This window comes from Gracilinanus agilis, chromosome 3 (genome assembly GCF_016433145.1).
Source record: "Gracilinanus agilis isolate LMUSP501 chromosome 3, AgileGrace, whole genome shotgun sequence".
NCBI lineage: Eukaryota > Metazoa > Chordata > Mammalia > Didelphimorphia > Didelphidae > Gracilinanus > Gracilinanus agilis.
In genome coordinates, this window is record NC_058132.1 from 17,618,287 (window position 1) to 17,630,788 (window position 12,502).

Below are 12,502 nucleotides of genomic sequence, written 5' to 3' on the forward strand. Positions count from 1 at the left end.
AACCTTTCCAGTCCTCAGTTTCTTCATCGTTTAAAATAAGAGGTTGACCTTGATGGTCTTCAAGATCCCTTCCAGCCTGTGGGCCTCTCCCCAACTTCACTTATTCAGTCGGTTGCCAAGTCTTGTCATCTCTACTTTGACTGTGTTTCTTTAATTCATCCCCTTCTTTCTATTCACATCCTCACTGGCCTAGTTGAGGCCTTCATCATCTCTCTCCTGGATTGTTACAGCTATTACAGCAGCCTGCTTGGTTTCACTCCTTTGTGTTTCTCCCTACAATCCATCTTCCACAGAGGTGCCACAATCACCTTTAGCCACAGGCCAGTCAGCCTGTGCCAGGTGCTGCAGTGTTCCCCTACTCAAAAACCTTCAGTGGTTCTGTAAGAAAATTGTGAGAAAACTGAGGGGATCAGGACAGAAAGTAGTGGTTAACTGGGAACTGAGTAAACCACACTGATTCCATCTTGTGACTTAATTCTGGAGCTGGTCAGGCCCCTTTCTATTCAATTATGGGCCTCATTTAAATTCTGTCTCGTGAGAAAAGTTTATTCAGTTGTAAGAAAACCTTATGCTATTGTTTGAACCTATCCCTGTGTGGCTGGCAACTGGACCATGTGTACTTGCTGTTTGGAGACAAGGACCTGGGAGATGCTGACTAGAATTACAGTCAAATCCCAAGACTGATGGAAGGAGTTTTATCATACTTGCAACATCTCAAACAACTTGTATGTCTTACCTGAAAACAAGCCCAATTCTGATCAATCAGTTATTGTTCCCATGTTCGTTTGATTGCAGATACTTGGGAGGAATAGGACTCCCCTTTTTCCTGAACTCAGGAAATTGTACCTGTTCAGTCTCCCCCTCCCAACTTGGAAAGTCCCTAATCTTTCCTCCAGTTAGAAATCAGATTACCTAATTCTGTATTGTTTCCTTCTAATTAATTGACTTTATTTCATTAATTGTTTTTAATGCACAAAAGTCCGTCTCTCCTTGTAGTCAGGGTCCAGCCCTAAGCTGAAGAAGAGGCCTGGTCCCGATTTGTTAGGCAATTGGCATGCATTGCTTAATCAATGGAAATGCTCAGAAGATCGAACTTTTGTTTCTTTGGTCATTTCGTCTTTTACTAGTTACCCTTCCCTATTACCTCTGGGTTAAAATTGAAACTCTTGGACCTATTGTCTAAGGTGCTTCTCAGGCTTGCTTTAACCTACCCCTGAGGTCTTATGACATGGAACTCTTCCTTTTCGTAGACTTTGATGCTCCAGCCCCGATGGCTTACTGGGCTGTTCTTGACACTAGACCTTCCATCTCTTACACCTCTGCATTGACAGCTCACGTCCTGTCCTATGTGCACAGTATCTTCTTTCCGCATCTCCACATCTAAAAGTCTGATCTTTTGGCAGAGCTCAGGTCCTTGGCTATCCCCTTCAGTTGTTAGCATCCCTTGTCCTTTGACTTGCTTACAAGTGTACTTATTGATCAGGGGATTGTCGATGGAGGCTGTGATTGGCTTGGGCTGCTCTGGATCACCCAGAAATGTTTGGGAGCTGGTGTATAAAAATGGGGGTGACATTGAAAGCTAACTTTTCTCCTCCCCTCCTCATTTTTGGAGAAAGCATTAAGAAGCAACAGATCCACTGTCGTTCAAGGGTGAGGATGGCTGCGAGCCTGTGTCTCCGAATAGTCTTTGACCCCCACCCTGGGAGCTGTAAAAATGAAAATGAATATATAATAACAACTTTAGATATTATGTTTTATAAGATTTATTAGTAGTCGCTAAGAGTAAAGGAATAAAAAGGTAACAAAATAAAACCCACGTGCCATGGCTAATCTACCTGTTCAAACAGTCCGCTCCACCAAGCTGCCATAGGAAGGAAAGAGCTAGCCACCCCAGATCCCCCAGTTTATCCCCATCTATGTCAGTAATGCTTGGCTTGGGGCAGTGGCAAAAGGCAGGTGCCCTCACTCACTCAGTCCAAGAAGGGAATTCTTGAATTCTGGATGGGGGTAGGGGGAAGGAGATTGCTTAAAGAATTTCTAATTTCTAGGCGGGACTAGTTTCCTGGTATTGTCCCCGAGCAGTGATTCCCAAAGTGGGCGCTACCTCCCCCTGGTGGGCGCTGCAGCGATCCAGGGGCGCGGTGATGACCACAGGTGCATTTATCTTTCCTATTAATTGCTATTAAAATAAAAAAATTTAATTTCCAGGGGGCTAAGGAATATTTTTTCTGGAAAGGGGATGGTAGGCCAGAAAAGTTTGGGAACTACTGTCCTAGAGAATCCAGGAGTCCAGGCTCCCAGAGACAAAGGGGAGTCCCCAGGCAGGGACAGTGTGTGTTGGTGATTTTACAACAAACCCCCTCTGTCTGCTGGAGGTCTAACCGGGGTCATTTCTCTCCTTGAGAAGCTTTGGGGACAAAGTTGGGGACAGCGAGGTGGCACAGTGAATAGTTTGCCAAGCCTGGAGTCAGGAGGTCCTGGGTTCAAATGTGACCTCAAGACACTTCCTAGCTGTGTGACTCTGGGCAAGTAACTTCACCCCAGTTGCCTAGCCCCTTACCTCTTCTCTTTGGAACTGATCACTTAGTGTTGATTCTAGGAGAGAAGGTAAGGGTTTAAAAAAAATAGAATACTCTCTGCATTCACTTCTCCATGAATGTGCCATACAGCTTATGAGAATGTGAGCTGCTTGTGTGCAGGACTGGGTCACTTCTATGTTTGTGTCCCTGGTTCCTGGCCTGCAGAACGCACTTAATAAATGCTTGGTGATTAATTGGAGATCTTTGAGAGAGACTAAGCCACAATACAGGAGAATTTGGCCCACACTCTTACCATGAGTCATCTGGATAGTACAGGTCTGATTGGAAGAGAGGCGCTGCTTCAGGAATTCTGGATATGGAAGACTGGAAATCTTGGCCAGGCCCCTGGGGGTAGAAGGGGGCTCACGAGCTTGTGGGAAGGTTGTCTCCTCGGCAGCTGCAAGTTGTTAGCCTTTCTGAGGGGAATTGAACAGCAGTGTGTTCTTGCTTTGAGTCTAGGGATGGACAGTGAGATGGTACAGTGGATAGAGCTCTTGGCCTTTCCCAGTTCAAATCTAGCCTTAGATACTTCCTAGCTGTGTGTCCCAAAGCAAGTTACAACCCTAACTGCCTCAGTTTCCTCATCTGTAAAATGAGCTAGAGAAGGAAATAGCAAATCATTCCAGTATCTTTGCCAAGAAAATTCCAAATGGGGTGATGACTGAAAATGATTCAATAACAGTTGAGTTTGGAGGCCTGGACTCACTGTAGAGAGTGGATCGATTTGATGGTTTATAGACTTCTATGTATCTTTTAGTGATTTTCTTCATTGTTTTTGTGTGAGATGAAATCTATCCAGAAGCTGGGGACCCTTTTACCCACATTTGTTGGGGCTTAAGGTTTATGTCGCCTTTATAAATCTTGGGGTTCCTTATCCCATCTCTTATTTGCGCTAGCAAATCAGGTCCCCAAGGGACCTGTAGACTCTGGGAGTCCTTGGTTGTTTTCAGGTTCCTGAGAAAAGTTATATCTTCTCCTCAAGGTTCTTGGGATACCCTTGAAGGGTTAGGAGGTCTTTCTAAGGCTATTGGCTCAACTCCCTATTCTGATGTATTCCCTCAAAATAATTGCCATGGATTAGTGACTAGTTATTTAACTGGTTAATACCAATGGGCAATTCTACAAAGGGATATTTACTGAGATGATATAGCAAGAACAGAAGTAGAATCACTTTCCTGTAGCCCATATTAACTTGTGTAATTAGAATGTTGTACCCTAAAAACTCCATCTCCCAGAATTCTTTTTCTCGCCCCCAAATTCCTTTCCTCTCTCCTCCACATTGCATCCTCACCTTTGGTAAATAAGTCGTGTTTAACTCCGCCTTCTGGCTCTCTTCTCTCACCACTGTGGCTGGGTTAGCTCCCTCTTTACTCTAGCTTTTTATTTTCCTTAAATCTTATTAAATATAATACTTGGAGATATTGTATGTTAATTTTTAAGCTTACGAACTCCAAGGGCCTTTATTCTAACTCCCACTCATGTTGGCAAGTTGGATGCCGGGAATAAGGAATAACCTCTCGGGATTCCAGGGCTTCCTAGAGGCCCAGCTCCAGTGCCAGTACTGAGCTCAGCTCCAGTTTCGGGATGAAACGAGACCCTCCTAAATCATTGAACATTTACAAAAGGAGGTTTACTTTGTCCTAACACAACGAGGATATGCAACAAAGATACAGCGGCCCCTGAGTCCTCTGGATGCGGCCCCCTTGCCTCCTTATGGAAACATGTCTGGTTTTGGAGGCTCCCGTGGTCTTGGGCAGCAATGTCAGAATCAAATAGAAATGGGAGGCACTAAACCATGAGTCACATACTGACTTAGAAGACCACATATTTTTATTTTGTTAAATATTTCCCACAGACATTTTTAATTCTAACGTTCCATTCCAGATTCTTTCCCTCTCTCTATCCATTGAGAAAGCAAGAAATAAGATACTGGTTATACACCCAAAGTCATGCCATACATGTTTCCACGGTAGCCATGGTGCAGGGTAGAGGAGAGAGAAGGGGAGAAAAGGGAGGAAAAAGAAAGAAAAGGGAAACCGATGATGTTTCCATCTGCACTCGGAGTTTATTGACTCTCTGGAGGAGAACATTTTTCATCACGAGTCCTTTGGACATGTGGTGGCTCCTAAGGATGGGAGTAGCTAAGCCATTCACAGTTGCTCACTGCTACAAGATTGTCGTCACTGTGTACAATGTTTTCCTGGTTCTGCTCACTTGACTTTGCAAGTACATTGTAATCTGGTTCGGGATGCCCTCTGGAGTGTTGTGGGCTGCGTGTTTGACACCTCTGGCCTTAGGCATTCCCTAAGACTGAGAGGCCCAGACTCCACGTGCCTGGGATTTCTTCTGCCTCTGGAGGCGAGGCCAGGGAAGCTGGGACCTCTCAGGCCCCAGAGGCGGCTTTTTCTCGTCTTTGGAAAAGCCTAAAGCCCAGGGGAGAAATAGCAGTAAAGGAGGCATGTAAGGGAGATGCCGGTCCTGATTGGCTTGGGCTCTCATTCTGGCATGTCCTCCCCTTATGTCACTGACCAACAATTAGTCGATCCAGGCCTGTTTAACCATTGATCACCAACTTTTGCAAAGACATATGTGTGGAGCAGATATAGCACATTGCCACCCTTGCCACCCACCCCCTCCACCAAGCCAGGGGCCCATTCTCTGCTATGCCTCCTTGATCCCTGGGGAGAGCAGAGTGCCCACGAAGCTCATTTCTGAATGTGCTGATGGAGTAAGATGCATCTCAGTCCTGAGGCAGTGCTAGAATGGGTCAAAGCCATCGTTCAGGGCTTCGCTTCTCCCTGGGCTCAGGGTTAGTTCCTGGGTCCCTGGTTCTTTCCTGTCTCTGCTAGTCCTATCTCCAAAGCTCTTTTACCCAAGGCAGGAAAGAATGGTCATAACAAGAGACAGAGACGAGCAGGGCCCCTTCCCTGCCTGGAGGCCTACAGCAATTAGTCTCCTCACTCAGTGGATTTAGCCGAAGCAGAATCAGAAAGCTTGGGCCCTTTTGTGCCCCAACACAGCTCCTGCTCAGAAGCCAATTCAAAAGTCTTTCCTTACCATGTGGACAGGTCTAGACTGCCAGGACCCTCCAGGTTGCTGTTGTCCATCTGTCATTTTTGAGGAGGACCAATGACATAAGGACGGGATGCCTTGACTTGCCCTTGAATGGAATTTAAGTGAGGCAGAGGTGCACAAAGTCCAGGGCCCTCCGTCACATAGACCTGGAAGAAGCAGGCTTACCAGACAGCCCCCTCATTGGCCAATTTCCTATTACATAGACATGCATTTTTATTTTGTTAGAAGGATATTTTACTAGAGGGACATATTCTTAGGGGGCAGCTAAGTGCCTCAGTGGCTAGAGAGCAGAACCTAGAGATGGGAGGTCCTGGGTCCTGGGTTTGAATGTGACCTCAGATCCTCTTCCTAGTTGTGTGACCCTGGGCAAGTCACTTAACCCCCATTGCCTAACTCTTACCACTCTTCTGGCTTGGAACCAGTCCTTAGACAGAATATAAGGGTTAAAAAAAAACCACAAAGTATATTGTGAGATATCCCAGAGAGCATTCTGGATGGAATGGGGACATCTGTGTGATATCCCACAAAATGTAGTAAGTGCTAAAGAAGTTCACGTTGCCTGAATAATGTTTAATAAATGTTGGTTGAATCGTAATCTGATTTTTAGGAAAGTCCTTGAACTAGATTTCTCCACTTTGCATAGATGATGAAAATCTGGAGGAAAGGGGGAAAAACAATCCAAGGCCTCCCAACCAGATTGAGAAACCAGGCCTTCTGGGTGCCAATGGGATGAGGAAAGAATAGAGCTGAGAGGGAAATTAGGACTCGGGAGGTTAGAACTGGGGGGACTTTAGAACCCAGGACAGCCTAGGTTGTAGCTGGAAGACACCCTTGAAGGGGAAACTTCCAGGCCTTGGAATGCCCTTAGAATTTAGAACATCGAATGTCAGAGCTGGAGGAGGCCTTCGGACTTGTGTTCACCAGAGCCGAGAGGGATCCTGTGAATCATCTTGTCTGACTTCTTCACTTGATAGCTAAGCTCAGAGAGGTAGTAAATTGCCCAAGAGCTGGGAAAGAAGGTTCGTTTCTTCTCCCCACAAGACCTCTAAGGAGTAATGAGTTCTCTAGCTTTGCCCTAGGGGCCAAGGAAGAGGATTCTGGAGAAGGGAAGACTGTAGGAGGGAAGTAGCTATTAGTGGGAGCCTTTTGTCCACAGAACTGGTTGAGACACGCAGAGCTTCCTAAATGGTGTCTGGGAGCATCAGGGAAATGGTGGGAGATGCCTTAATGGGCATATTCTGTCATCATCCAGTTTTTAAAAAGTTAAATATGCCCCATTCCCCAGTGGCTTAGTCTTGCAACTATTGCAGAGGTTGGGTAAGAAAGGGAGGGCCTACCCTCAGGGAATGGTGGGAATTGGCTTAGAAGGTCTGCTTCCATTTGTGAGTATCCTTAAGTTAACTTTCCTGGAACTATTTCTGGACAAAGGTAGAAAGAAGAACGGGACTTATTTCCTACAGCTGAAATGAGTCACACACTTGGAAAAATTCTTACCTTGCTAATTGCTAAATACTTCCTTCCTTGTAGAAATCAAGACTTTCTTGTGAATCAAAACAAATATTTACTGAGTGCTTATTAATATGTGAAGCCCTGTGCCAGTTACCCTATGGGAGGAGAAAGGGGAGGCCATAAAACAGTGAGATATCATGGGGCAGTGGAAAGAACCCAGGAGACCTGGGTTCAAGGGCCAGTTCTGCCTAGAATTTATGATCTTCTCTTTTAGCCTTAGTTTCCTCATCTGTGTTCAGCGAGGTGGTCCATTGGATAGAGCGGCAGGCCTAGAGTCAAGAAGAGTCATCTTCTTCAGTTCAAATCTGGCATCTGGCACTTCCTCAGGCAATTCACTCAATCCTATCTGCCTCAGTTTGCTCATCTGTAAAATGAGCTGGAGAAGGAAATGGCCAACCACTACAGTCTCTTTTGCCAAGAAAAATCCCCAATGGGCTCACGAAGAGTTGGACACAACTGAACAAGTTGAAGAAATGAACACTAATGAATACTAAAAATTAGTACTGATACTGTACTCTGTGATTAGGCTTAAGTCTGCCAGAAATAATTTTATTTAATATGTATCCAAGGCATTTCTAGGTTGGAGAGAGATGTCTCACTGGTAGAGTCTTCTGGGCCTTCCACTGTGACTGTCCCCGAGAGAATTCAAGGTAACATTTATAGGACATTCAAAGAAGAAATCATGATGTGTTAAAAATACAGACTGGGGTTAACGTTTCAGAATGGTCACCATCCAGTTCCTTCCTGGACCACGGCTCCATCACTTCTTGTGATCAGTAGCTTAACCTTGAATTTCTTTTGATAGCTTTTTTAATTAAGAAAAATTTTCCACAGTTAAATGATTCATGTTCTTTCCCTCCCCTCCTCCCATCCCGCTCTGGTAGCCAACATGTAACTCCACTTTAACCCTGAATTTCAAAAGAGAAGACACTATCCCTGGGCCACTCCAGGAGGGTGGGAAGACTGATCTCATCTGGATAAGAGTTGAGTTTGCTTATCAGCCTTTCTTGATCTCACATGACGCAAATCTTAGTGTTCTTCTCTTTTTCAAAAGGGAAAATGCAGAAATAGTATTTTTTTTTTTTAGTTTTCTAAAGAAAAATTAAAGAGGCTTTTAAATACGCTTCCACATGTGTAAACGAGGAAGTTGGATCAAATCTTTGTTGAAGGTTTTAAAGGATTAAAAAAAGAAAGAATTTTAGATTTTAAACAGTTTTTTCCCTCAAGGAGCCGGATAGTTGAGGGAGAGGGAAGTCAGTGATGTATACACAATGGGGTCCTGGTAAGTGTTTAACAGCTGGCTCTCTGAAAAAAATGTACACGCTGTACATTTTTATTTTAATCTGCATTAACATTTTCTCCATCACCTTTTTATTTTTAAAGAACTCTGACCCTTCTGTCTTAGAATCTATACTAATTAATACTTAACCAATACTAAGTATTGGTTCCAAGGCAGAAGAGTGGTAAGGGCTAAGCAATTGGGTTAAGTGACTTGCTCAGGGTCACTGAGCTAGGAAGTATCTGAGGCCAGCTCCTTGAGAGTAGGCATTGTTTCATTCTTGAATTTGTAGATATTTAAATTCTTGTATTAGTAAATGTTCAAAAAGTACTTGTAGATTTGTTGATTAGGAAGAGGTAAGTACCAGAGATAGGATGGGGACTGGAGTCCCCTGACTTCAAGTCCAGTGTTCATTCCCTTATACCACAAGCTCCGGGGTGTCAGCAGGCAGCTAGGTGATGCAGTGGATGGAGTAGAGTCAGGAAGACTCCTCTCCCTGGCCTCAGAAACTTACTAGCTGCGTAACCCTGGACAAGTCGCTTCACCTTTATTTATCTGTTTCCTCATATGTAAAATGAGCTTGAAGAAGGAAAATGGCAAACTAGTTATGTGACCCTGGGCAAGTCACTTAAGCCTGTTTGTCTCAGTTTCCTCATATATAAAATGAGTTTGAAGAAGGAAATGGCAAACTAGTTATGTTACCCCGGGCAAGTCACTTAAGCCTGTTTGCCTCAGTTTCCTCATTTGTAAAATGAGCTTGGAGAAGGAGATGGCAAACCATTCCAGCATCTTTGCCAAGGAAACCCCAAGCGGAGTCATGGAGAGTCAGACGTGGCTGAAACAACTGAATAAGAACAATGAAATGGCATATCAGAAAAGGAACTGATTGGAATGAACTGGGCTGAGCAGGGAAGGCAGTTTAATGGAGTTGGGACTTGACCTGGGCCTCAGAGGACGGCTACAATTCAGAGAGGACCCTCGGCAATCTGGAGGAATCTCTGGACAGGAAGGACCTCCAAGACTACCTTTGGCAGACTAGGAGCCATCCAACCAATGCTTGGCAGATCGGAGAAGGACCCAGTAGCCCCAGGGGCAGTTGGTTCTGCTATAACACGTGTTTTGAATTTGTTTTGACAAAACCAGCTTCTGAGGGAACATTCTGAGTGTCATTTTTGTTTGTGCAAGATTCCGTTCTTGAGAAATAGCGAGAATGGCGGAAATGGCTCCACTTCACAGTAGCTCGTGAGCTGTAACCCTTCTGGTGCCCAGGCTCTCGTGCCCAGGCTCCCGTGCCCAGGCTCTCGTGCCCACGGTAGGTCTTCGTCCAGGTAGAAGGCGCTGTTGGGGGACTGTGTTTTGGTGCAGCAGGAGCACTTTGTGAGAAGGACGGGTCTGAACCGCCTCTGCTCCACCCCCTCATATCTGCCTTTCTGCTCCTAGTTCTGCCCCCGTAGCCAAGCCAAACAAATCTAATCTCACGAACCCTTGAAGATTAATACCTTTAAATGCTTGGCAATGGGGCCTTGCCACTCTTTACCTTTGTAACCTTGGGTAGATCCTTGTACTTTCATTTCTCATCCACAAAATGAAGGGATCACAGGCAGGTAGGTAGGGTGAGTAAGATAGAAAGACTTGGTGGTCCTGGGTTCAAATGTGATTCAGATACTTCCTAGCTGAGTGGCCCTGGGCAGGTCACTTAACCTCCATTACCTAGCCCTTTACAGCTCTTCTGCTTTGGAACTAATATTTAGTATTGGTTCTAAGACAGAAGGTAAAGATTAAAAAAAAAAATAAAAAAGGAGTTGGGGCAGGTAGGTGGCTCATTGGATAGAACATCTGGCCTAGAGATGGGAGGTCCTAGGTTCAAACTAGCTGTATGACCCTGGACAAGTCATTTCACCTTGTTTGCCTTAGTTTCCTCAGCTATAAAATGAACTGGAGAAGGAAATGGCAAACCACTCCTGTCTCTTTGCTAAGAAAACTAAGAAAAAACTAAACTAAAACTAAGGAAATAAAAACTCTGCTAAGAAAAATATTGGGGTCACAAGGAGTCCGATACTCCTGAAGCCACTGGGCAGCAATCACAACTCTGTTCCAGGCCCCTTTAAGTCTCCGTCGTCTTCTTCCGCTCTTATCATGTCCGTTGTGCCTCCTGGAAGCCTGTTCTACGGTTAACAAAGTTCTCTTCCTCCACGTTCCTTCGCCTTCTTGCACTCGGGGAAACCTGCTCCCTCTTAGAAGACCTTTTCAGTCCTGGATGTCCCTTTGCTCGCCCCAGACCAGAAGGCCAGGCGTCGTCCCGTCTCCCTGTCCGTCTCTCTCCCTGGGCCGGCTCTCAGTTCGTCTGCATCGCCCTGCCCAGATCCCACGTGTGGCTGTTTCCCGAGAGGAGGCGTCATGGCTGGGGAGCTCGAGAAGGCCTCGGCTTTGGCGTTCAGAGAGACGCCGAGGTTGAAGGGCTGAAGCCAGAATGAGAAGACGGAGGGAGGACAGACAGGCAGACAGATGGGGGAGAACCGGAGACTCCGGCGTGTGTGCTGCTCCCTCCCTCGGGCTTCGCCAGCTCTGCGCAGCCCCGCAGGTTTTCTGGCAAAGACGACGAAAGGGAGCCAAAGAAAGTGGTTCCTGGTTTTGTTGGCGACTTTTTGTCCAGGTGGCCCGGCTAGTGCGTGTCTGAGGCCACCCGCCAAGCGGGTGGAGAGGAGCCTCGAAGAGGACAGTCTGGGCCAAGATGTGACTGGGGAATGGAACTTGGTGTGGAGAGAACAGGGACGGACCCGCTCCGTCGGAGTTCTGTGACGCTCAGGGGAGGACGCTGGGCCTGCCCAAGGAGCTGTCCCGAGTTCAGGTCTGGCCTCAGACACGGACCAGCTGGGTGACCTTGGATAAGTCACTTAACTCCGCCTCAGTTTTCTCAGCTACCAAATGATCTGGAGAAGGAAAAGGCAAACCGTTTAAGTGGTCTCTGCCAAGAAAACCCCAAAAGGGATCCCAAAGATTTAGACACGACTAAACCGAACAACCTGATGTCAGTCTAGAAAGATAGGCCGATGCCTTCCTTTTCAGCTTAAAGGCCTGGGATTAGATTTTCAAGGTTCTTGGCAAATGTGTTCTATCTTTTAAAAATCCCGTATTGGCTCCAGGACAGAAGAGTGGTCAGGGCTAGGCAGGGGTTAAATGACTTGCCCAGGGCCACACAGCTAGTAAATGTCTGACATCATATTTGAACCCAGCATCTTCCAGGCTCTCTATTCACCGAGTCACTCAGCTGCGCCCTTGGCAAATATATTCTTTAAAAACAATTAATTTTTTCCATTACTTGTAGAAATAATTTTTTATAATTGTTTTCTGACATTTTAGGATTCAGATTTTCTCCCTCCCCTCCTCCCAGGTGTTAAATAGTCTGATATAGGCTAGACCAGCACATTCCTGCATATATATTTCTATATTAGGCAAAGATATTCGTCCCGACCCATGTTAGGAGCCCTCCAAACCTTCCCAAGAACCTCCTCTGCCTATATTTTAAGTCTCAGTTTAGGAAAGAGGCGTCAAACCCACCGTGGGCCAAACATCGCCCTAGAAAACCACCGATTCACATTACGTAGGCTGTGCTGGACTTCTGTCCATTTTGTTAAGCGTTTCCCAATTCCACTTCAGTCAGGTTCCCTCACAGTGGACTTGACCCCGCCGGCCTAGAATTCCGAAATCTTGTGTTCAGATACCATCTTCTCTAGCAACAGCCACTGTCTTCAGTCTGCCTTTCCCTTGGAATCCCTTGTCTTCAATGGGCTGCTTGTTCTGTGCCCGCGGGCTCTTACTCCCGATTTCCTAATCTTTAGCAATGTTTTCCAAATTCCTTCTGGCGGTGTCATTTTGGGCCTGTGGATATTCCCAGAAATAGACACTGGGCGTCAAGTTTGCACGTCCTGAAAGGCTGCATTCTTCAGGAAGGCAGTGGATGCCCTCTCTCTCTCTCTCTCTCTCTCTCTCTCTCTCTCTCTCTCTCTCTCTCTCTGTCTCTGTCTCTCTCTCTCTCTCTCTCTCTGTCTCTGTCTCTGTC